This window comes from Rhagoletis zephyria, unplaced genomic scaffold, assembly GCF_001687245.7.
Source record: "Rhagoletis zephyria isolate East Lansing unplaced genomic scaffold, Rhagoletis_zephyria_1.1 Rzeph_scaffold_00031, whole genome shotgun sequence".
NCBI classification, from domain to species: domain Eukaryota; kingdom Metazoa; phylum Arthropoda; class Insecta; order Diptera; family Tephritidae; genus Rhagoletis; species Rhagoletis zephyria.
The window spans coordinates 640,876-665,771 of record NW_016157115.1 but is presented as its reverse complement, the minus strand read 5'-3'; the positions used below and the strand labels follow the sequence as shown (position 1 = coordinate 665,771).

The 24,896-nt window shown below is 36.6% G+C and overlaps 1 protein-coding gene across 2 annotated transcripts in view; it reads right to left on the bottom strand.

Annotated features, from left to right (window-relative positions):
* The window catches only part of LOC108364232 (carcinine transporter), a 47,382-nt gene extending 23,282 nt beyond the window's left edge, over nucleotides 1-24,100 (bottom strand). Inside the window, exons 1-2 of one of the 2 annotated variants that reach the window (XM_017617844.1) lie at nucleotides 23,879-24,097; nucleotides 23,630-23,820 (exon numbers count right to left, since the gene is read on the bottom strand). The gene's annotated coding sequence lies outside the window, so the exon portion shown is untranslated. Of the gene's footprint in view, nucleotides 1-23,629 lie in introns of both variants that reach the window. The other variant, XM_017617834.1, reaches the window with a different exon arrangement.
* Nucleotides 24,101-24,896: the final 796 nt, after the last annotated feature.

The following is a 24,896-nucleotide window of genomic DNA, read 5'->3' as shown; positions in this document are numbered from 1 at the left end:
AAGTGGTCTTGAACCCATCCAATCTAGAAAGTAAATTTTAAAACCCGAAAATGAATCCGGAAAGCATAAGTGCCGAGAAGTATACGCTTCTCCAGTTGAAAGCGTGGTGTACGGCGGTTGGCCTTAACGCGAGCGGGGCCAAAGCTTCCCTCGCTGCACGGCTTAATGACCTCTCGGCTGAGGCACGCGGACTATGCCCAGGGGATACCGAGACTGGAGATGAAATCATTGAAGTACTGGAGATTGGAAGTGGCGAAGTTTCGGAAAGTCTTGACGACAACGGTGCGGTGAAAAAAGGTGCGACTAGCAAAGGCGCGAATAACCGTAGAGGTGCAAGTATCGGGGATGAAGCCAACGACAGCGGTACGAGTAATAGAAAAGTAGCGGATAACAAAGGTGCGGAAAACAAGGGTGCGGACAAGGACAATGGCGCGAAAACGGGTAAATACCCAGATAACGGCAACGGGGCGAACAACGTTAATACGGGGAATTAATATTGCGATTAATACTGGTGGCAAAAGTGGTAACGGTGAGCAGCATGAGCAAGAAAATAACGGGTCGATGCGCCTACGTAGCGGAAGACTTGACCACCAGATATTAGGCCGGGAAATCGTGTGTAACCCCAGCAACACAGTCAGTGCGCCAAACTTGTCCAACGATGCAGACAAAATAAAGTTGCTAGAAAGTCAGATTAAGCTACTCGAATTGAAATTGGAGTTAGAGAGAGAGAAAAGTAAGACGGTCGTTACGGCAAGCAACACGAAACCCGAAGCTCCGTTTGAAACCCTGAAAGAATTGGTTGCAGATTATGACGGTGTCGACGATTTTGGTACATGGTGGTCCCAATTGCTGTATTTTCAACAAATGATGAAAGTTAGTGACGAAGCATTGGGAATAATCGTCCGCCTAAAGTTGTCGTGGTACAACGCAAACTTGATGTTTACGCGGAGCGTTGGTAAAGTACTCGCTGAGTTAGCAGCAATATTTGCGTAAAAAGACAACATACTAAGTGTACGCAGAAAATTTGAAAGGCGCTTTGGAAATTCGGTGAATTCTTCGGGAATTATTCCAACGACAAACGACTCCTAAGCAGCGGCCTTAACCTCAGCAAAGAAGAGTTCGTCGAGTATTTGGGAGACGGAATTCCAGATAGGCAGTTGCAAATCCAGACAAAAATGCAGAACTTTAAAACTGCCAACGAGGTCGTTAGAGCATTTCGCACAATCGAGTTGCCAAAACGGGTACATACAACTAAGAACCAATGCACAAAAAGATCGAGAGCGATTGCGGTGCTACAACTGTAACTCAACAGGTCACTTGTCAAGGGAGTGCAGCAAACCTAAACGCGATTTCGGAACGTGCTTTGCATGCGGTGAAAAGGGCCACTTCGCAGCGGCTTGCAAGCAGTATAAGAAGCCGGCGGCTAGCAGTAATTTTGTAAGTTATTTTAGTATTAATATTGCCTAATGTTGATATGATTGTAGATCGTAATCGATTCGGGGAGTCCAATAAGATTCGTTAAGAAACATCTAGTACCAGGAAGAGTTCAGCTACAAGAAGTACATAAAATTTACTTTGGTTTAAATAAATCTAAGTTAACAACTTTTGGCAAAATAGAATGTTACGTTAAAGTTTTGAATAAATATGTTTTGATCGAACTTATAGTAGTGCCTGACGAATCGATGAGCTACCAAGTTATACTGGGAAGAAATTTAATAACAGAAAGCGAAGCCAAACTTAAAATTGGTAATATAGAAATTGTAGATGCGACCTCAAATACAAATTTTGAAAACTATCTCCCCTACTAGTAGTATATTGATAACAGAAAAGGTGTTAGCGAAAACAGTGCGTGCGATAAAATTAGTGAAGCCATAAGCGAAATACTAGGAATGGAAATAAATTATACAGACAAAGTTGAGTATGTGGTCGGAGATAAAATTAGTAGTAAAGATAAAGAACATTTTCAGGAGTTGTTTCGCAAAGAATACCTATGTGCGGAACGGCCAACTATACCCAGTGTTAAAAAAGAAATGCGTTTGGTTTTGGAAGACAATAAGCCGTTCAGCTGTGCTCCTAGGAGGTTGTTATACAATGAAAATTTGGAACTGCAAAAAATATTAGATGATTATTTAGCAAAAGAGAATATACGCCCATGGGCGTCGCTACGTAGGGGCAGGGGGGAAGCTCGAGCCCCCCTCTAGACTTTGAAGTTTACCTTATATGTAGGTATAAAATCTTCGATTATTACCGCAGCGACCACAAAATTGTAGTTGCCAATATAGCAACTCAGTTGCCAGCATGCAGTTGCCATCTGTAAACCCATTTCAGCCAGTGGCCACTCAACTGAAGTTCGGTTGCCATATGCCTAAGTCGGCTCAGCTCGATGTTCTGGTCACATATGTACATAAGTACACATTTTCATGAGTCTATCTCTTCTTATTCTGGTACTTACAAATATCGGACCAAAGTTATAATACCATTTCATGCTCATGAAAGGTATAGTTTTCAGATTTCAAATCGGTGAAGTAGGTAACAAAATAAAAATTCAAACATTTTCTTAACTTCTTGCCAGCGTATCTATTAAATTGTAATTTTCAAAAATTTCATGCATTGCTATGCCATGTCATTCCATCTCAAACATATTATTATAGCATGTCATTGCTTCTTAGCTCAGCTGTTGTTTGCTGTTGTGTTTCTGCAGCATATTTTTAATACTGTTTAATCCTGCCTTGTATCTAAATGTATATCGATTTTTAATTAGATAATTGTTTAATAAATTTTACTATAGTAGGAGCTTGCAAAATTCGGAAAATCTCTTCCCGTATATTCAATGTAAATAATAATGCTGAATATGTCACATGTGTTTCTTTTGTTGACATGCATGATTTGATTTGAATTTATTCGGCAATGTCTTCATATATCACTTTTAAACATNGGGGCAGGGGGGAAGCTCGAGCCCCCCTCTAGACTTTGAAGTTTACCTTATATGTAGGTATAAAATCTTCGATTATTACCGCAGCGACCACAAAATTGTAGTTGCCAATATAGCAACTCAGTTGCCAGCATGCAGTTGCCATCTGTAAACCCATTTCAGCCAGTGGCCACTCAACTGAAGTTCGGTTGCCATATGCCTAAGTCGGCTCAGCTCGATGTTCTGGTCACATATGTACATAAGTACACATTTTCATGAGTCTATCTCTTCTTATTCTGGTACTTACAAATATCGGACCAAAGTTATAATACCATTTCATGCTCATGAAAGGTATAGTTTTCAGATTTCAAATCGGTGAAGTAGGTAACAAAATAAAAATTCAAACATTTTCTTAACTTCTTGCCAGCGTATCTATTAAATTGTAATTTTCAAAAATTTCATGCATTGCTATGCCATGTCATTCCATCTCAAACATATTATTATAGCATGTCATTGCTTCTTAGCTCAGCTGTTGTTTGCTGTTGTGTTTCTGCAGCATATTTTTAATACTGTTTAATCCTGCCTTGTATCTAAATGTATATCGATTTTTAATTAGATAATTGTTTAATAAATTTTACTATAGTAGGAGCTTGCAAAATTCGGAAAATCTCTTCCCGTATATTCAATGTAAATAATAATGCTGAATATGTCACATGTGTTTCTTTTGTTGACATGCATGATTTGATTTGAATTTATTCGGCAATGTCTTCATATATCACTTTTAAACATGTATGTATAAGCGACATGATATAAACTGGCACTTGCATGATGTGTTACATGTCGCTATGTTTTGTAGTTCAGGCCTTTAGTATCTATATATAATCGCTCAGTCATACGACTTAGTTAGGCCGATCTGTAGCAGCGACAGAATTGAGCTATATATCAAACTAAAGTGCAAGCTGCAGTTGCAGTTGACCGTGTTTGTCAAAAAAGTAAAAAGCGGCAGAAAAGTCGATAGTGAGAAATATAACCTATTGAAAAATATTAGCCATATTTTCATGGAATTGAGATTCGGAAAAGTTATTAGGTATTATTCATAGTTTTGAAATATCTTTCACGAAAGCAAAAAATAAAAATAGCTGTGATCCCTTTATTTTTTAAACACCTTGGATACACTGACCATTAAAAAGGACCCTGAATGACCGCAAACCTCAAAGCTTTACACATTTTTGTATGTGATTTTTAAAATGAACGATCCAAAGCTTTAGTTTGAAAGTGTGATATTAAATGCTTTTCGCCATAAACGGCGAAAATTTTCAATGATTATTGCATTTCAGATTAAGACTAATACCAGATATTGGGAAAGGTTGGACTATACCTTAAAGATGACGGTTTTCTCATGGCCCACTGCACGAAGCTTAGAGTAGAGTAATGTCTTTTAAGAACTTAAAACTTATCCTGGGTTATCAGGTGTCTAGCAATACATAGTGTTGTTCCGATATGACCTTGTACTCGATACCTGTACTCTTTAAAAATATTGAAGAAAATTATCGATTCCACAAATGTATCGGGGAGAAGTACTCGATACTTACTCATATCGAACTCATTGTAAATACTTATGTCATGTGAAGAAAAACAGAATCGGTTCGAGTACTCTCCGACCAAAACTTACCGAAAAAGTAGCCACACGTTTGTATCTTGCAAAATTTTAATAATTGACTAGTACGGGAGAGCAGGAATTGACACTTTCTTTATTAGCCAACTTAACGTGGTGCAAAAACCACAACAGCATGATTCATATATTGTCAGAACCGAAATTCAGAATATTTGGAAAAGCAAGTAATACTTTAATCGCGTACTCGATACCCACCTAAGTACTTGCGGGAAGGATTCGAGTACAAAAAGTACTCAGTACTTGAAGAAAGTATCGAGTAATTACTTGTAGTTACTCGTATCGGAACAACACTAGCAATACAAGATTAATTATTGTCTTTCACGAAGTTCTTTAAATAAATTTGGAGCTTATTACACACCCGTATTTTGGGGGTTACTACTAGTTTTAATAAATTATTACTTTAATTTCCTACAAAATTTACCTTTAGGTTTATGCATTTTAAGAATACATACATAGAAAATTTGTGTTAGCGAATCAATGTGAAATAATTGTAGAAACGATTACCCAGTTTGCCGAGCAACCGATACGTCTGCTTTTTATATAATTTTTGTAAATCAAATCGGCATGTACATATCGTCCCCCGCATGCCAGAAACATGAATGTGTAAAGATGAAAATTTTGGGATTTTTTTTATATGTCGGTCGCCCCGCAATTTGAAAATTTTGCTGTATCAACAAAAGTGCAGGAAGTGCAGAGCTTCTTTGAACTCTGCTCATATTTTCGCAGGTTTATACAAAGCTTCTCATCCTTAGCCAAACCACTTTATGATCTTTTAAAAAGGGAGGAAAAATTTCGATTCGGTCAATTAGAAGTAGAAACGTTCGATGCATTAAAAAGAAAATTGATGGCGTCCCCTGTTTTAGCGATATATGATCCCAAGACACCACAGAACTCCACTGTGATGCAAGTGCGTTAGGTTTCGGAGCTATATTACTTCAGAAAAAAAGGATAATAAACTACATCCGGTTTTTTTATTTTTCCAAACGTACAACTGACGTCGAGTCTCGATATCACAGTTTCGAGTTAGAAACGTTAGCAATAATTTACGCGCTAAAAAGTTTCAGGATGTACTTGCAGGGCGTTGAATTCAAAATTGTCACCGATTGTAACTACTTACCACTGACCCTTAACAAAAAAGACATAAACCCAAGGATAGCTAGGTGGGCACTCGAGTTCCAAAACTTTGATTTTGAGCTAGAACACAGGGAAGGCAAACGAATGCAACACGTGGATGCACTAATCAGACCAATGTACTGATAGCCCAAACAAACACATTTGAAGAAAATCTAATAATATGTCACAATAGAGACGAAAAGCAGGGATAAAAAAGGGACTAGAAGCTACAGAAAGTAGTCAGTACGAAATGCGAAATGTAATCGTTTACAAAAACAGGTGAGGATTTGCTATTTTACGTACCGGAGTCCATGGAACAGCATGTCCTGTATAGATACCATGATGAGATGGGGCATTTAGGCATAGACAAAGTGGTGGAGACAATAGGGAAAAGCAATTGGTTCCCGAAGGTAAGAAAAAAGGCTGTCTTACATGTGAGCAACTGTTTGAAATGTATCTTTTTCAAACAAGAAAAAAAAACAGTAAAAAAGAAAACAGTAGGCCGAAAATTATAGTTTCAGATCGGGGCACCTGCTTCACTTCTAAAGAATTTAGCGATTTTCTAGAAGACAACAATGTTCAACATGTAAAAGTAGCGACAGGCTCACCCCAAGCAAATGGTCATATCGAGATCATAAATAGAAGTTTAGGACCGATGATAGGAAGATGGTTGACTCAGAGAAAAATATGGGGTGAGAAAAAGTCTTAGAATCAGTTGAACATTCCACAAATAACACCGTCCATAAAGCAATTAGAGAACAGCCTAGTATAATGTTGTTTGGCGTACAGCAACGGGTTAAAGTAATAGATAGCGTCAGAGAAAACATTCTAGACTGGATTCAAGCATCCAGTAACAAAACAATAGAGATCATAAGGGAAAAGGCAGAAGTCACACAACTGAATGCGCAAAGTTACAATGAAGCATACACAGACGTCAAGCGTCGAGAGTCTCGTAAGTTTGATATAGGAGACTATGTGGTAATTTCTAATATAAGTTCACAGGAAGGGCAATCAAGCAAGTTGATCCCAAAGTTCAAGGGACCGTATAATATATTCAAGGTCTTAGAAAACGATCGCACCGTGGTAGAGAAAGGCTTCCAACAAACCCAAATACCCTACAAAGGGGTCTGGTCAGTTACAAATCTTAAACCTTGGTACGAGTGCAGAAAGTCAAATGTTAGTAAAACAGCAGAGGGAATCGAAAAAAAGTTGGTAATGCAGTGTACTAGCATGCAACGGCATAGAATCGGGTGATTCTATTTCATCAGGACGGCCAAGTTGTAGTAGTAGCGTAGGGTGTGTGAATAGGGCTTAGGCTTTATACGCGTAGGGCGTGAATAGGCCTTAGGTGGAATACATGTCGTATGCTAAGTAACTAGACCTTAAGATTAGTTATAATCCTAGCGAGTAAGAGAAATAGCTTTAACCCTAGCGAGTAAGTACCGCTTGCTATTTTTTAAGAAAAGAATAAAGATTCATTCGACGTTAACTGTGAAACCACACGGCTGGCCATTTTTGAGTGCGGTCGTCAATTCAGAAGTAAACGTAGCGTTTTCCAATGTATTAATTGTAAAATAAACTTTTCAACGTTTTAAGTCAGGTAATTCCAGTGTTTTAGACGTACGCACACTCCGAGGCCCAAACATCGACTCGGACCACTATCTTGTTGCAGCCAAGATAAGCACCCGCCTCTGTGCAGCAAAAAATATGCGCCCAAATATGCAAGCAAAGCTTAACGTCGAAAAGCTACAATCACAACAGACAGCCAGTGCTTTCGCTACTCGACTGTCACACCTGCTGTCAGAGAGAACTCCTCAACAAACCGACATATACGAGCAGTGGAACCACATTTCCCGCTCATTAAGTACCGCCGCCGAAGAAGTAGTCGGATTTCAGCGAGCCCGAATGAACAACTGGTACGATGAGGAGTGTCAGGAAGCTGCAGAGAAAAAAGATGCCGCCTACAGGGCCACGCTGCGATCGGGCGCAACGCGCGCTATGTGGGACCGCTATAGGGATCTGAAGAGGGAAGCGAGACATATTTGCCGCAACAAGAAGAGAGAGGCAGAAATACGTGAGTGCGAAGAGCTTGAAATGCTGGCCGACAGGAGGAATGCCCGAAAATTTTACCAGAGAGTTAGGCGACTTACGGAAGGTTTAAAGACCGGGGCGCACTCCTGTAAGAACAATAATGGCGACCTAGTAACTGATGTCCAGAGCGTACTTAACTTATGGAGGGAACACTTTTCCGCCCTACTAAATGGTAGCAGCACGGAAAGTTTTTGAGAAGAAGAACCCGAGCCCGCAGTCTGTAATGACGGGGTACGTATAGCAATAATGCGACTGGAAAACAACAAAGCTGCTGGAGCTGACAGCCTGCCATATGAGCTATTCAAGTACGGCGGCGAGGAGTTGATAAGGTGCATGCATCAACTCTTGTGCAGAATATGGTCAGATGAACGCATGCCCGACGACTGGAATTTAAGTGTGCTCTGCCCAATCCACAAGAAAGGCGACCCCGCCATTCGCGCCAACTACCGCGGGATCAGCCTTCTAAGCATAGGTTACAAGGTCTTATCGAGCGTATTGTGTGAAAGACTGAAGCCCACCGTCAATGAACTGATTGGGCCTTATCAGTGTGGCTTTAGACCTGGCAAATCCACCATAGACCAGGTATTCACAATACGCCAAATCTTGGAAAATACCCACGAGAAAAGGAGCAACACTCACCACCTATTTGTCGACTTTAAAGCCGCTTTTGAGAGCACTAAAAGGAGTTGCCTATACGCTGCTATGTCTGAATCCCCTCCCCTCAAAACTCATACGGCGACTCCCTTTCATGTGACTTCTTTAATCTGATGTTCGAGAAGATAACACGAGCTGCAGAACTGAACCGCTCAGGAACAATTTACTACAAGAGCGTGCAATTGCTGGCTTATGCCGATGACATCGACATCATCGTTAACAAAAACCGCGAAGCCTGTTCTGACTTTTCCAAGTTGGATATGGAAGCAAAGCGAATGGGTCTGGTGGTAAACGAGGACAAGACGAAGTATCTCCTTTCATCAAACAAACAGTCAGCACATTTGCGCCTTGGCACCTACGTCACTGTTGACAGTTAAAATTTCGAGAAAGTAGAGAATTTCGTTTACTTGGGAACCAGCATTAACACCGATAATAACGTCAGCATGGAAATCCAACGCAGAATCGCTCTAGCCAGCTACTTTGGCCTGAGTAGGCGATTCAGGAGTAAACGTCGACGTACGAAAACCACGCTCTTTAAGGCACTCATCATGCCGCGTCCGATGAGGTGGCTCTAGGAGTATTCGAAAGAAGATTTACGGGCCTTTACGCTTTGGCGTCGGCGGGTACCGTAGACTTGGAACGATAAGCTGGAAGCTTTACAACGACATAGACATGGAGCATCGAACTAAAATACAGCGTCTCTGCTGGCCCGATCATGTCGTTGGACTACGACACTCTAGTTCTGAAAGTATTCAACTCAGAACCCGCTGGTGGATGAAGAGGAAGAGGGAGGCTCCCACAGCGATGGAAAGACCAAGTGAAGAAGGAATTGGCTTCACCGATGCCGCGGGTTCGATCCCTGCTGAAAGTCTAGAAAAAATAAGTCTGATGAGGAGATGTGGTGATCTCCGAAATAGCTGCTATAACTTCTACCGCTTAAGCACTGTAGTTTTTGAATTTTTCCTAACAAACAAATCGTGTTACAAAGCTCAATAACACTATTGAAGATCTGTGTTCTATTTGACGTAGTCAAAAATCCTTCCAACATATTGATTGGTTATATAGCTTGAGAAATAATATGTTTAAAGAGAATATCAAAGTTGATAAATCTGAATTTTTACCGGTTTTATTATACAAATACTCCTACATGCACCGTGAAGTGCTTGGTAACTGTGACGAATATTTGTGGGATTCACAACGGTGCCGTAAGTATGGTATTGTTGTATGTTGTAAACTTTAAAAGCTTAAATAAATGTTTAGAGAACTTGAAACCACAACCAACTACATATTTTTAGCACTGCGAAAATTCATAATATGACTTAGATGGTACTTTGCTTAATATATTTTTTAGGCGTTTAAAGTTTACGACATACAACAATTCGATACTTACGACACCGTTGTGAATACCCCAATTATTTTCCATTGATTTACAAACCCAGAATGCAGGGCCACACTTCAAGCTAATAACGCTACTTAAGAAATAAATTTCTCAGCCCTTCGCCGGTTAAAAACATGACTGCGTATTACCAGGCTGACTGAGAACTTTTGGGTATGAAGTTTTATAGCTCATCTAATTGCAGTACATAAAGTCAACGTTTGACGTTTCGCATTTTCATCCACACAAAACACTTACGTTCTAAAATACTCGTATTTTTAGATCGAAGAAAATCCACAACTTGACTATAAAAATGCATGTACAAAACATTTCTAAAAATTCTGATTAAGAAGTTTGAAATTATGATAGCAAATTTTTGAAACTAGTTGTGCTGTTGCTAATTTCGCATTTATTGACAAATTTTACGTGGCAAAATTATTTGATTTGTTTATGAACTACGAATGCGCCGTGAACTATATATGATAGTGTGAAAATGCTTTTTAAAATACTTTTTCTTTTAAAAATTTTCAAATCGTTAACATGAAAACCCCGAAAATTACGGTGTTTGGAAAAGGTCAAGTTACTTTTTTCTTTGTGTAGTCCATTTAACCTTATTTCATAAGTGGACCCATAGTGAATACTTTGACGATCCGTTTTCCCACTAAAGTGTGCGGCAGAAACGTACATATGTACAGACAAGTACCGAAAATTGTTTGTGAAACGGATATTAAGGATGCGCCTGACGAAATTCGAATCCGGCACCTTCTGGAAGTTAACAAATAGCGGCAAGCTCCTCTCCACGCTCAGCCACATCATCTTTTCGAACGTTTTCCGGATAAAAAAAAGAATGATACCTGTAGTCGTTTTCTATTCGTTTGCGGATACGGAAAATTGTGCTAGACCGCACTTCGGCAAAATTTACGTTTCTCTGCTGGCTGAGTAGATATGTATGTAGATACTCTGCAAAAAATGCGACTAATACCACTTTTGGTCTCTTTATATGGAATTAATTGATCGCTTTTGTTGAATCATTCCTTATGAAGAGACTAATTGTTCCTCTTTATACCTGAAGGGGTACAAAAATGCGATTAGTCGCTTTTAAAAAGTAAAAACTTGCGCGAGCTATGATTCGAACCAAGGTGCTTAGGTCTTCGAAGCGAGTATTCTCTCTACATTAGGACTGCCAGAAATGCTGGTTTTCCAGGTTTTGTCCCTACTTAAACAATTTGTCCTGGTGTCCTGGTCCACATGTAAATTTTCCTGGTTTTTAATGAAGATCAATGCAGATACCCATCTAATTTTCAGCAGATTTTTGCTTTGTAAAATCGATAATGAAACATTTTTTTCTAACATGTTGAAGAATATCTGGTGAGTTTACCTCATTTCTGTTTAGTTCATTATCTAACTTTGTATCTTCAGGCAAATGCCAAAAACGTGCAAGTTCCTGAACAAGTACATGGCTGACGTATTATGCAGTAGATAATTTCATGAGTTAGAATCTCTTCCGAAATACCTTCATTCTTTTCTCCTTCCTTTTTCGTACGGAGTGGCACAAATTGAAGGGCTTCTGCTTTTGCTACTCAAAGAAGAGCTTCCTGATAAAATTTTTTAGGTAGATACAGATCAATTAGTTTTTATTGAGACTTAAAATGCTTATTGAATCCTATTTATAGATTGAATCCTACTTATTTGTAATGCTAAATAATATAAACATATACTTTAGTACAATCGCGTACATTGTAAAAAGGAAACCCCTTTCTAGAAAGCGTGCAGGGAAGTTCTTTTTTCAGTCCTTATAGGGTAAATCTTTTAGAATGACTTCACTTCAGACAGTCTACTTAAATTATTAGGTTATGCATATACAAAATAGCAAAAATGATCATAAAGCGCATAGTAGGATATGTGGAAATTTCTTAATGATGGTAAGGCAAGCGCCAAACATTTTTCCACTCTACGTCACAGTCAAGAGAAATTTGTTCTTTTATAACTACAAAAAATTCAGAACTTGAGCATTTCACATTATCAATTATTCAGCTCTACGGATTGTGGCACAAGACTACTTCAAAATAGTGCAACGCCAGAACCAAAGAAACTGTATTTATAGTGTCCTGGTCGATGGGTTAAAGATTATGGCAGCCCTACTCTACGTGGCACCGTCGCCCATGAAATTTCGTTGACTAAGTGCCTACATATCATAAAATCGTTAATAGTACCCGTTAGAGATGGGTCGGGTACTAATTAATCACCACATATACCCATACGGCATGCGTCGTATGTACATACATACATATATATATCGTAGGAAAGATTTGTGGGAGACAATTCTTTGGAAATGTAAAACATTTATCTTTATGTAGATTTGTTTGTGCTATAATTTTATTTACAAGCAAAATTATTAAAAACGTAAACAAAATATCACAAAGACAGTGGTTTAAATCTAATTACTATTTATTATACATATGTATACATGTATGAATGTAGTTCTAAATAAGAAGATAAGAAACCAGTGAATTGTGTACACTCAGTCGCAGAGCTAGAGGTAGTATTTTCTTATCTCCTTCAGTCAATTATACATATGTACATATGTATGTACCCAGTGGGAATTAGGAGCACGTAATAATACCTTATTAGCAACTTACTCTTCACCTGGCAGTCATTACCATTTCCCTGCCGAACGTCCCTTACTTTTACAAAGGCATGGCCGCCTTATGTAAGTAGGAATTTAGAATGTACATTTGGTATCAGACATACTTCTGAGCCGCTTTACAAAGTAAGTTACGTGTAATGCAGAGCAGTCGCTCGGAGTAGTTCGGTGCTTGGAAATAACTTCGGCTGCACGTTATTTTGCAACTGACAACGTAATGTGTCTTCGGAGGTGTTCATTTTGCCCTTTACTAGTAGATGACATTGGCCATGATGACAATTTTGGTACTAAAAACTGAAAGAAAACATGGCTTACCTCGCAAGGTGCTTACCTATTTTCCCAGTGGGTAGTTGCGAGGGAAATTATCATTGTATCTCTCGTCGGTGAGAGCGCACATGCGTCAAAATAATTATTTAATTAAAAGTTCTTAAAGCGCATCCTTATGTATGCATTTGTAGATTTATGCACAACTAAATAAACAATGTTACTATTAATGAGACTATTAAATGGCAATGTTGTACTTCCTGATTAAACGCTGAGTTGTGGACCCAGTGCTTACCCTGTGGAGAAAATCTCTAGTTCCGAACTGGTGCGCTTCTAGTTCATTTAGACCCACTACTAGTGCGCAATAAATCTCTTTTGCATGCAAACAACTGGCGAATTTAACACGATGATGTCATAGGAAATGGAAATTATTCCCCGCTGCATTATCTTTTCTATAGTTCAAAACTAGTTCTAAATTCGACAGAAGGGATCTAGTTCGCTTTGAATCCCGTTTTCTATCGTTCCGAACCAGTTATAAAATCGATAGACATTGGGCATTTGAAAAAACGTTTACATACCTTTGGCTGTAGCTGAATTTGCAGAGGCGCTTGCTTTTATTTGTTAGATTTAAGAAAGTCCCAAAATGCTAAAATTTTAACACAAATTTTAGTTTTGTATTACCAAACTATGAAAAAGCGTCTACGAAGTGCAGACTGAAAGCGTATTTGACCGAAAAACCCGACAAGCAAAAATCTATTTAAAGTATACAAGCCCTCCGCTGCATCCCTTTTTCGCTACTTCCGAACTAATTCAATATTCGCCAGATGCGATCTAGTTCGTTTTGAATCCGGTTTTCTATAGTTTCGATACAGTTCTAAATTCGTAATTTTAGGTATGGGTTTAAAAAAATAAAATTGTTTTTAATAATACCACGTCTCGCTGCTTTTGAACTGGTAGCGATCTAGTTACTATCGGTCTGGTTCGTTTTTGGCGATAAAGAACTCTTACGGAACTACAAATTTCGGTCACCAGCTCGGGGTTTCCCTACAGGGTATGATAAAGATAGATTACGGGATATACATTTTTTAAACGTCATTAAGATGACGTTCCGGATGGATTACTTTGTAAATAAGATAACGTTTTGTTCAAATGAACGGTTCATAGAAAAGTAGTTCAAAGTGATAAGAAGAGAAATATACTTATGTAATGTTTCATTGCTCTGATAATAAGAAATGTAAAGCGATAATTGGCAAAATTAAAAATAGCTACGTAAACTCGATCACCTTAGTTGATAGCTTAGGGTGGTATTATCTCTCTCGAAGCGAATGAATTTGGCGAAGAGTGTTCGCGATGCATAGAACTTGCACAAGCTGGTACAAGCAAACATTCTTAATGCATATTTTCGTTGACTTCACCAAACCGTTTGCTTCGCCAAACCGTTTGCTTCGCCAAATTCATTCGCTTCGCAAGTGATAATACCACCCTTAGAGATGCAAGCTACCAATCGAAGTACTCCGGGTTCTACATATTCATGTATTTCCGTCATATGCTATATCAAATGATAGATTCTGGTTCTAAAAATAAGGTTATACCCATATGTATGAACGTTCTTGGTAAATACTAGGGTGTTAGATGATTCGCATGTTTAGAAAACCGGTTTTTGGAGTTATTGCAAAAACGACCGTTTGTAAAAACCGGTTCCTCCTTTTCAAATTAAGAAAGTACCGAATAAACCGATTATATTTTTAATATTATATGTAATTATTATATATACTCTAACATTTAATGTTAGTCCAATATCTTCTTTAAAATTAATTTAGAAATCAATAAGACAAAATAAATTGAAATATTTTGAATTACAAGTAAAATAGTGAAAAATCCACACAAATGGGGTTCACCGATCTTAACAAGATTATACGCTAAAACAAAAGTACTTTGTCGAGGAAGCCTCGAGCATGTAAAGATGATTCTCTATTATAGATAGGCCAATCTTCGTGAATCGATTACCGCCTTCCTCAAATCCTACACGCTGAATTCTATCATCAGATACCAATGCCACAGAGCTGCCCTTTTCTTAAGCCTGCCGTTAAAGCTTAAACAGACGGAGGCGTTGATCCGGATTAACTCGGACTTAATCCGAATCAATTGCAGTTAATTCCCGAGTTGATCCGGATCAACGCTGCCGTCTGTTTATGATTTTAGATAAAAATGAAGACAACATGTAGCAGATTTACTGCTTCAGACAGAAGCCGCGTTCGATAGCTCAAACATTTGTAATATTTATTACATAAATATGTTTGAAAGTAGGCGTTCGATTATGCCAAAAAATTATCCATCACTCAATAATTGAGAGAGAAAACATTCTTTCGGAGCAACAGAAATGTTCATTTTGTGCTGAAAAAACTTTAGCCAGCAAAAATTATCCATTACCATATGATTGCAATTTATGTAGATAAAGAAATTAAATTTTCTCGAACTTTGGTATATTATATGCTTTTTGATTGCCTGCTATGTGATTTCATGATAGAGCTAACCAAGTTTTAGCTTCTGAAATGTTCCTAGCGAACAATGAACGTTTGTTTGTTTACAAACAAAGCATAAACAAAGTCAGCTGGTTTGTCTTCTTCAACCTGTTACGTATTTTCTGTTCGTTATTTTCTTGACTGTCATCTGACTTTGAAGCCCAGTAAAATTAGATAAATTTGGTAGAAAATTAAAAAAAAAATTGTATGCGATCTTTTGATGTATTTTACTTCTATTTGACACCAGCGGCGAAAAATACTTTTAATGGACATATCGGGATAAAATGTTTACACTAAGGTCTGTTAAGAGTAAAAACTGTAATATGTAAAAGTGGGCAGGATTGGACACGACCACATACCGTCATGTGAAAAATAATAGGGACACGCCATTGTGACCAAATTCGGCTATTTTTTTTTGTTTTTTTAATGTTTATTTTTTTTTTTTATAAAAATACAACTTACTATCTAACAAAAACCATATATGTCCAAATTTCACACTTTGTAAAAAATAGGATAATTCAACAAAATCTTAAAACAACACCAAACTTTTTAATAACAACTTTTAGAAAATATGTATTTCTAGGAAATCTGATTAAAGAGCTTTACGAAAGTTTGTTGGTTTGTTTAATGTTGCGCAAAGATTAAACTTTGGATTTTTACGGGTTTTGTTAAAGTGTAAACTGCATTTTTATAAACAAATAATTAAAATTATATAATTTTAAGATAAATGGCCAATCTAGTTGACATGTATAAAGTTTTGATAAGCACTTGAAATGTCAAGTTGTAGTACTGAATTCAAAAAATCATGCATGCATGCATATGAGCAAATTAAAAAGTCGATACAATTTACAGTCGAAAAGTACAGTTTTTGTATAGATTTCGTACTGAAAGAACAATTTTATTTCCCAACACTGTGGGAAACTAAGCAAGATAGCCTAGTGTATTTCGCAAATATTCAAATACATAATCCACCAACCGATAATTTTTTATATTCATTAAAAGATAATTTGTCAGCAGTCTGAAATAAAAACAATTATAAATCGGAAGGGTAAAGTAGTATTGTGTTATTAATTCAAAAATAAAAACTTTCATTTCACTGACGAAGGGCAGGGGATCTATCCCCCAATCCGAAAAGGTTTTATAAATTGTTCTGGAAAAATGCCTCCCGTTATATTTTCGAATGGCTCGTAAAATCTTGTTTCTTTGTGAAAAATGTGTTCGTATTATGACGAAAGTTTCGTACGTTGAACAAAAACCAAGACTATGAAAGTTTTTCGTAGCATTTTTACGAAATTTAATTTTCAGTGTGTCCTGGTAGATGGGTTCAGGATTATGGCAGCCCTACCTTAGGGTAAAAATTTTATTCCGATATGTTCGCCGACGCTCAAGTAAATCTATTTTCGGACGCCCACGATTTGAAGTGGTGGAAACTGTTGGATGACATTTTAATGAAATGATTTCTTTGTTTTCGAGCCAATTGGAATGATTTTTCAAAACTGCTGATTTTTGGGGTTTGGATCTTTGTCAATACAATGGAAATTTTTTACATTTTAATTAATACATTGTAATTAATTAATTTTTGCGACTCATACCGATCTGGCCAAATCCCAAAAACATGCAGTCGAGAAAATTCGCAGTGGTAACTTGTGACTAGAAACATTTTGAATTAGGAAAGTAGATAAATCAAAAAATAAACATGAAAAAAACTGTAGAAAATAAATATTACGTTATGGAATACTACGCGAGCCTCTGCACGTCGATGCATCTACACTGAACACTTTTATGATCTTAAAATATTAACAAACAATAACAAATATATGCAAACAATGGGAAATATACTTAAAACATTACCTAAATACGTGAAAGACACACAAAATCCTGCTTTTCTAAAACAACGATTTGCATAACACAACACGGATTATCTAATAGTTTAATTGTAGAAACAAAGTCAATACCTTTATGTACAACTAGCAGACCCGGCGAACTTCGTCACGCCCAAAATTTTTATATACTTTATTGAAACTTTTTGGTCCAACATTTTCACCAACAATTCACGTTTACGATTTTCATTGGCACATTCGTCTGCTAAGATTATGGTTTGGTGGTCATTTGCCGCTTTAAATAACCTAATAAATATCCGTGAAGAAGTTCTTGAAATTCTCCAGTTGTGCGGCATTTCATAGCACGGTGGCAACGATGACCCGGTTGNCGATACAATTTACAGTCGAAAAGTACAGTTTTTGTATAGATTTCGTACTGAAAGAACAATTTTATTTCCCAACACTGTGGGAAACTAAGCAAGATAGCCTAGTGTATTTCGCAAATATTCAAATACATAATCCACCAACCGATAATTTTTTATATTCATTAAAAGATAATTTGTCAGCAGTCTGAAATNCACTTGGCAGCACGTTTTTGCAATAGTATTGCATACATATTTAAAACATTATCCAAATAGGATCATAAATAAGATTTTTAGTAATAACTCAACTACAGCGCCAACTGTCGGATTAAATTGGGAAACTAAACCATCCAGAGACCCAGTCAAACACACAAAAGTTTCGTTAAAATCCGAACAACCATTTAGGAGGATTTCACTCACCAACACACCTACAAATGAATTAAAAAATATATTCAAAGATAGCTAAAGGTCGGTACGTTTGTAGGCCTCACACCCCCTTTTCAAATAGCCCAAATTTTCTCCATGAGTATGGGCTTGATTTCAACTACATACATATCTGAATACTTTCAGAGATATGCAGTATAAAAATTCGATTTATTGCGATTGATTTCGTATATCTCCATACCAAGTTCCAGAACTCTACCATGCACACTTTCAGAGATATGTAGCATGAGAAATTCGGTTTGTATGGGAAGTGCCACACCCCCTTTACATATAGATGTTTGTTTAGCCTAAAACTATCCTTGGGACACGTCCGGCAGGTGGCAGTTTCAAAAAAATCGGTTCAGCCGCTCTCGTCCTTGCGAAAACTAAAAAACGGCTTTCAAAATATATATTAGCTGAGATATATTATATATTATAATTATATTTTGACAGTATCCGTTGTTTCTGATTGGCGCAAAAAAATCTTGCCAAGTCACGAATTCGCCACTTGATATGGTCGTTGCTCAAAGCTATTTATATTCGAAATTGCATTAAAATTGGAAAACAGGAATCTATAAGCTTATCCAGGTAAAAATCTACCTAAGTACCGAATTTTAAGCAAATCGGACCATAAATATGATTTCTTCGAATAGATCGGTCCCTGGTCCACTTCTCGGAAAAAATGGATCATATATGCTAAAAAGCTACCTACGTACCGAATTTTAAGCAAATCGGACCGCAAATACAATTTTTTAAAATAGATCGGTCCCTGGTCCACTTCTCGGAAAAAATGGATCATATATGCTAAAAAGCTACTTACGTACCAAATTTTAAGCAATTCGGACCATAATAAGATTGTTTCGAATAGATCGGTCCCTGGTCCACTTCTCGGAAAAAATGGATAACATATGCTAATATATGCTAAAAAGCTACTTACGTACCAAAGTTTAAGCAAATCGGACCATAATAAGATTTTTTCGAATAGAACGGTCCCTGGTCCACCTACACGAAAACATGGTGGTTACCGAAAGCTATTTATATAAAAAATTTCATGAAAATCGGACCAGCCGTTCACGAGATTACCTGTTACAAAAAAAGGGGGCTTCTCTTTATATAATTAGTATAGAAGTATAGATATCGATTGCATACAATTTTAATTCACTCGACCTTTCACAATTTTTTAATTACGTTAAATCCAATTAAATTTTCAGCGTGCTGACGCTGTACAAATAAAATGAAAAATTGATGACACTTTTGTTGCTTTTTTCAGAAACAACCGTTAGAATGAAAATAAAAATATATGACAACATGAAGTTTGGACAAAAAACTGATTTCTAAGCCTATTTTGGTTCACAAATTTTTACATAAATTTTTTTTATTTTGGCCTGTGGCAGTAACTACTGTGCGGTGGTATGGAAATTAGTTTTACGGTGCATCCCGTATATCGCTATGTTTATCGCGTTCCCGGCCGTGATATACATATGTAAGTGTCGTAGGTTCAAAAGTTGTGGTAGAAATTGTTAAAAAATGGCAAAAACCGTGACAATGTAAAACTTTTTCGCAGTTTTTGCAAATTTTTTACAATAAAAAGTGATTTATTTTAAAAAACCTTCGTTATAACAAATATGGGAAATTATATTCTCTACATATTTCTATTTAACCATTTTTTTACGAAAAATTTAAAATAAGCCAAAAAAGCAAAAAAAAAAAATTATCCAAGATTGCGGAATGTTCCCAAATGAAATTTAGGGGCGAAACTGTAGATCCCAGATTTACGTGTCAAATAGAAGTAAACTACATGAAAAAATCGCTGTTAGAAACATTTTATTTTTTGTTCCTTCCAAATTTATGTAATTTTATTGGGCTATGTTTGGCACGTTCTCGGCCGTGATCTAAGCGCCATACAAAAATAAAATGTTGGTTTAACCCTAGAACACACACCCAGAAAATACCATGTAAACACACACCCGGGATACGTTTGTACCCGGGACCTTATTTTGCGGTTTTTTTAATACTTATTCAACCGATTTCTATGATTTTTTTTTTTAAATGTATATTTTAATATATAACAAGTATTTTGTCTTTTGTTTCATTCGAATATTCCTACTGGTTCCAGCGATATGGGCAAATAAAGTCAGGACATGCAACAGTGGATTTTTGTTTTTGTTGTTGTCCTGATAAATGCAAAACAAAATAATATAATTTATAATAATATACTTGTAGAGTAACAACGAATACACATTTTGGTTTTTATTTCATTGAAATATTCTACCTGGTTCAAAAGATATGTGCAAAAAGGTCGCGCAAGGTATGGGTACGTAGGTAGCAAATACACTGGTATAACTGGTTTTTGTATTTTATATGCAGCTGCAAGGGTTGTTTTCACACGAGGTGTTGTTATAAATGCTGCCTGTTGATATTTTCATTATTGTTTTGGTGCTCAAAAGTGTAAGAAGTGAAAATATAAGTGAAAATAAATATAACTGAAACTATAAATAACTGGATACGAAATGACTTCAAGAAGAAACGAATATTTATCAAGTGCAGCATATAGAAGGTAAAAAATGTAAAATAAGCAACAATGTAAACATATACTAATTTTTTTTATTATGCAGGCTAACTGAGGAACAGCGAGAATCATATATACAATCTTTATTTGATGAAATTTGTGACGATGACGCTCCCTATGACTTTGACTCAGAAGATGAAGAAGAAATTCAAATCAATGACATTGAAATTGCTGATGACGATGCTGAAGTTTCGCAAAGTGCCGCAGAAGTATTACCTGATTATGCGGACTATGAGGATGATGAAGAAGACGATGAAGAAGAAGAAGTAGAAGAAAATAATGAATTACCTGCTAGTGCCGAAAAATTTGTTGCACGTGATGGTACTGAGTGGATGAAAGAACCAAATGTAAGTCGTCAGGTACTCAGACAAAATATTATAAGAGAACGTTCTGGACCAGCTAGATGCACTGAAATGTTGTCAATAGAGCAAACATTCAAATGTTTCATGAACGTTGAAATGGCTGATATAATTATGCGCCACACAAATAAGTTAGCAAAAGAAACTTATAATGCTTACAACAATGCGCATCCAAACACAACTCCTAAGTCATGGACGCCTGTGTCAATAACAGAGCTGTATGCATTTTTTGGCATACTTATTATGACTGGTGCGAACCATAGCAATGGAGAACATGTTCGAGATTTATGGAGCGTCAAAAACTATCCTTTATATCGCGCCACAATGGGAGTCAACCGTTTCTGTTCGATATTGCGGTTCCTAAGATTTGACGATAAAAACACTCGTGCAACACGCTTACTAACTGATAAAGCAGCACCGATCAGTGAGTTGTGGACGATGATGAACAATAATCTTGCTGCACATTACAAGCCCAGCTCATGCTTGACGATTGATGAACAATTATTTCCTTACCGTGGACGCACACGGTTTACGCAGTACATACCGTCAAAACCTGCTAAATATGGTATCAAGGTTTGGTGGATTTGCGATGCCACAAATGCATATCCACTGCATGGACAAATATATACTGGCCAAGCAGAAACTGGTAGGGAAACGAACCAAGGCGAACGAGTGGTGAAGGATTTGTCTGCCAAATACCAAGGAAGTGGCCGAAACATTACAATGGACAATTTGTTTACGACCTTGCCAGTTGCAGAACTGCTTCTCACCTGGAAACTCACGATCGTTGGAACTTTGCGCAAAAACAAATCATATATTCCTCAAGAAATGAAGCAGAACAAAAACAGGACAATTGGTTCAACGACATTTGGCTTCAAAAATAATGTGACAATGTGCTCTTATGTTCCCAAAAAAAATAAAGCAGTAATTTTGCTTTCGACCATGCATAATGATGCTGAAATAGCTGACAGTGGGAAACCTGAAATAATTGAATATTATAATCGTACCAAAGGTGGTGTTGATCGAATGGACCAAATGTTTGCGGAATATCCAACACAAAGACAAACAAAACGATGGCCACTAGCGATGTTCTTCAACATGTTGGACATTACAGCTCTTGCAGCCTACATTGTCTACGATTTGAATAACCCTATGTTGCCTTGGAGAACAAACAACAAGCGTAAGCAGATCCTGCGCAGCTTGGCTGAAGCATTGTGTATGCCCATTATTGAAGCCAGAGCCATAAATCGTCAAGTGACGCGAAATTTTTCGACTAAAATTGCTATTGAAGCATATTTCAACCGACCGGTGGAATCAATGGTGTCAACAGCAGCATCAACATCTGCCGCAGCGCGCACGCCAAAACCTGTGTCCGGATCTTGCTATTTATGTTACGCACAAGAGGAAAAACGCCGTAGAAAAACCAGAAAGCTGTGCGACAAATGTAAGAAGCCAATGTGTCTTGAACATTCGGTCACATCAACAAATTGCTCTATTTTCCATGATTTTAATTAGATATAAGATGCATTTTTATAATTTTTATAATAAAAGTCAATAATATAATGTGTGAAATGAATATTTTTAATTTTTCAAATAAAAAAATAATATAAAAAATTTTTTTTTTTATTATTATGAGGATTTTTACTATTGGGGTACAAACGTATCCCGGGTGTGTGTTTACGTATATAATGTGTTTGGAAGGCTGTAGCTCCTGAACCAATGGTCCGATCTGGTTCAAATTGAATTTGAACTCAAAACTAAATAATCTTCCTAGATCCGAAGTTAGCGGTATAGAGGTATAGCGGTTCAAAAGTTACAACACTTCAAAGTTGAAAGTGGATACATTTGTACCCGGGTGTGTGTTCTAGGGTTAAAAGTTGCGAGAAATGAAATTCTCTACAACTTTGAAATATCAATATGCTATGTAATTTCAACAGAAATTGTCAAAAAATGGCAAAAACCGTGAAAAAGTAAAATTGTTTCGCAGTTTTTGCTAATTTTTTATAATAAAAAATTCTATTTTTAAAAAACCTTCTATATAAAAAATGTGCGTAATTAAATTCTATTGTATTTAACCATTTTTTACGAAAAATGTAAAATATGCTTGCAAATCGCAAAAAAAACCAAAAAAAACTTTAAATCCAAGATGGCGGAATGTTGCCGAATGAAATTTAGGGGCATGATCTACTTGTCAAATAGAAGTAAACTGCATCAAAAAATTGCCGTTACAAATTTTTTATTAAAGAAAAAGCCTAATTTTACTGGGCTATTTGAAGAGCATTTTCGCTAACGCTTGTGATTTGGATTGACGGCTGGTGATGGCAAATTTTGTTCTCGACCGCAACTAGAGTTTACTACGCTGCTAGAGCAAAAAAAAAAACCGTGAACGATTTTCGTTCAGTTTTTCTTGAAGTTTTATGTACTTTTATTGAAAATTTTCGAGTATTCAGATTTTAAAATGACTACAAATTTTTTTAATCTTAATCCTAATCTTAATTTTATTCGTGGCCAGCCATTCCCGTCATCCCCTACCTCTTCTGTCGCTCTTTCGTTTGGAATTAGAATTGCATCGACATTTTTACTTATTCCCAACCGAACGCAAAAAGTTTCGCTTAAAAAAAAAGAAAAAAAACACAACTGTTGCTGTTTCACAATGGTTTGGGACGTACAAGCATATCTTGTGAGAAGAGACTTTGTTTTTCGTGAGATTTATAAAATACTTGAGTGATTAACTTTACCTACATACATACACATGTTTGCTTATAAGCGTTCGATATATACATATGATTACAAATGTGCATACATTAGAATGTGTATTTAGCGCATACATTGGCAATCAGATCTTACCTCAACTGTGGGAAGACAAACTTCGGTCACACCCTGTCTTTGATTTGGGGACTAACGGATTTCAGAATGGCGTAATCTGCGGTGGAATTTTTTTGTTCCTCAGAACGATGAGACAACATCAAAATCGAGTTGTCTTCAAACTAATTTCGGCAAGGGATGACGAAAATTCCTTCACTTATACACGTTGAAGGCTTTTAAAATATTCACTTTGATAATAAGACTGTAAAACTTCGATAAACACAGATTTACACTTTATCTTTTCGCTGAAGCACCAATGATACATATATATGTAGCTAACGGTATGAGAATAGGAACTCTGCACAGCTTCGTTTGTTATCACAGAAAAGTTTCAATGCGTACTCGTTTTCGAGGATATTTTTTAAAGTTCTTTCAAATAATAACATACGAATATTTGCAATCGCATACGTTTAGCGCGAGACTAAACAACTTAATGGAAAGGCTATGCTCAGGAAAATGAATTGTGAAAAAAGACAATTGCATGTAGAATAAGATAATAAGCACGAGCAATTTAATAATTGAAACACAAGCCTAAGTGTCGTATTCACATATGTATGCAGTATATATGTACATATGTTGATAGATCTATCCGCACTTTAAGCATTATATAAATATAAACATACATAAGTATACGAGTAAAAATACATAAACAAGAGGCGGCGTCAGTGATAGAAGTTTAAGTGTGCATACAAATACATATGTATGTGTAAGTGTTGTCTCGATTTCAAGTAACTACTTAAGCTACTTAAATTCATTCCCCTCCTTTATTGCGATTTGTACACAAGTACATATGTAGAGTATATCATACGCGGAGCTTCCATTCTCAAAGGTACCAACTTGACAGTTAGCGGTGTTTTGCATCTGCAGTTCAATTCAATCAACATATGTATTAGAGATTAGGTAAACTAATTTAATCACATTTACATTTCTTTATATTTATGTACATACATTTTTCATTCATAGTTATAAACGTCCAGTTCTAGCGATTACAGACCCTAAAAAATTCTGACAGCGGTACGCAGTGTGGAAAATGAAATTTATTGTCCAATATCTAATATGTATGTCGAGAACTAAAATAAATATAAGGTGACCAGAATTTTTTAGCACACCAGGAGGACAAATTCTCCACATTGAAAACACAAAAAATTTGTTTTATATTAATTTTCACACATAAATAACGAATAAGTTAACATTTTTAAAAAAAGCAAAAACAATTCAAAGTTGCTCTAAACACAAGTTAAACAAGTTG